Source organism: Leuciscus leuciscus (assembly GCF_965113295.1).
Source record: "Leuciscus leuciscus genome assembly, chromosome: 3".
NCBI classification, from domain to species: Eukaryota; Metazoa; Chordata; class Actinopteri; order Cypriniformes; family Leuciscidae; genus Leuciscus; species Leuciscus leuciscus.
The window spans coordinates 7,877,458-7,879,065 of record NC_138727.1 but is presented as its reverse complement, the minus strand read 5'-3'; the positions used below and the strand labels follow the sequence as shown (position 1 = coordinate 7,879,065).

The 1,608-nt window shown below is 37.6% G+C and overlaps 1 long non-coding RNA gene across 1 annotated transcript; it reads left to right on the top strand.

Moving 5' to 3' along the window:
- Positions 1 to 672: 672 nt before the first annotated feature.
- Positions 673 to 1,335, top strand: LOC309494547. The gene is made up of 2 exons (XR_014204342.1): positions 673 to 1,212; positions 1,302 to 1,335. It is a non-coding gene; the product is annotated as an uncharacterized lncRNA (long non-coding RNA).
- Positions 1,336 to 1,608: the final 273 nt, after the last annotated feature.

Here is a 1,608-nt window from a genome sequence, read left to right as displayed (position 1 = left end):
ACGAGAGCTTTTCATTCATATGGGCGAATTGCTGTCGTAGCTGTAAACAGGAACGGTAAGCAGCTGTTTCTTGACTGTTGCGTGCAACTCAGAGAGCTCGGTAAACGAGATCGTCCTTTAATAGAGCTATTCTCCTCGCTCTTAGCTTTCGGGGGATTATGCCGAGGAGTCGAGTGGAGCACCAGTAATTAATGCAACTAGGAGCGGGGATCCTAGGTGCAAGGTAGTGATTCACTGGTGTAATTTTGTAATGATTTAATATATTAATGTGGGATGTACTGTGCCAATTGTTTGTTTCTTCCCTGCTTAAATGTGTTGCACTATTGCTGCGAGTAGAAATAGATTTTATATATTTATTCTGTGTGGTATGTTGTAAGCGAGATCTTATACTGTGTGAAACATTATTGTGTAAACCAGGGAAGGATAATACAGTTAGAAGGAAACTGGTGCAGTTGGTTTTATGCTATGTGTGCTTATGGTATGTTTGTGATTTATTACAGAAACTGAGTGCTTCGGGGTGTAATTGCCGCATTCCCCTATTATAAATGTGAGAACTGTATTGTACCTCCAAGGTGTATTGAACATTTTGTTTGTTTTGTTTGTTGTTTTCTTTGCTTTCCTGAAGGGGTGGTTTTTGATGAATGGTCTGGCAAACAGTATTATAACATTGTGCCCCACTTACCCAGAGCTAGCCTCTAGCATAGATTTGGGGTGGTTTCACATGGATTATTCAGTTTGAGTTTGCCGTGTACAGGGTTTCCATATTGGGGGTGCTGTGTTAACTAAGATTGCGGTATTTGATACACTGTGTGATAGTGAGGTTTTGCTGTTGGCCATTTGTGTGCCTATGGACAGTATTATTTGCCAACCTTCAATATTTTAACTATACCATTTGTGATAATAAAGTAAGATATATTTTTTTTGTATACCAGCCTTTGTCTTCCTTTGAATCCTTTAAGATACCTGTTAAAGGGAACTAGGTCATGCTGATAAAGAAAAGTTCCATTATGTTACACTTGTAAAAATGAAAGTGAAATTGAAATGTAGCCTACAGTATATAACGGCTCTGATTTCCCTTGCTTAATACAAGTCAACTACTCCACAACTACTGTACTCCAGGAGAGAGCTGATATTATTATATTGAAGGGGGTGAAAAAAAGAGACAAAAAAGCAAAATGGGATCATCAGGCTCACAAGTGCAACCAAATCAAGGTGAGAGGGTCTTTCTTCCATATAGATACATTCTCAGAGAGATACTACCAAATTATTGTTCAACTTAATTGCTAAATGTGTTTCCATAGAACTGGATACACCATGGAGGGAATTTGACTGGGGTTAAGCCTTACAAGTGCATAAGCTATTCTGTATGCAGACATACTTTATTTAGTTTTTATGTACAGGCAGGTCTTTGTGCACAGCAGTCAAAACACTGATCTGTTCAGATAAAACTGAAAATACTGTGTGAGGTGAGAATTTATTTCCCTGTAAAATATTATTAGTATCTCTCCCCAAACATTTGACCAACTAGAATTGTGTTGTCTTAAGAAGAACCAAAATATTATCTTAATCATCTTATTGACCAGACTTTAACATTTGACAAACATATGT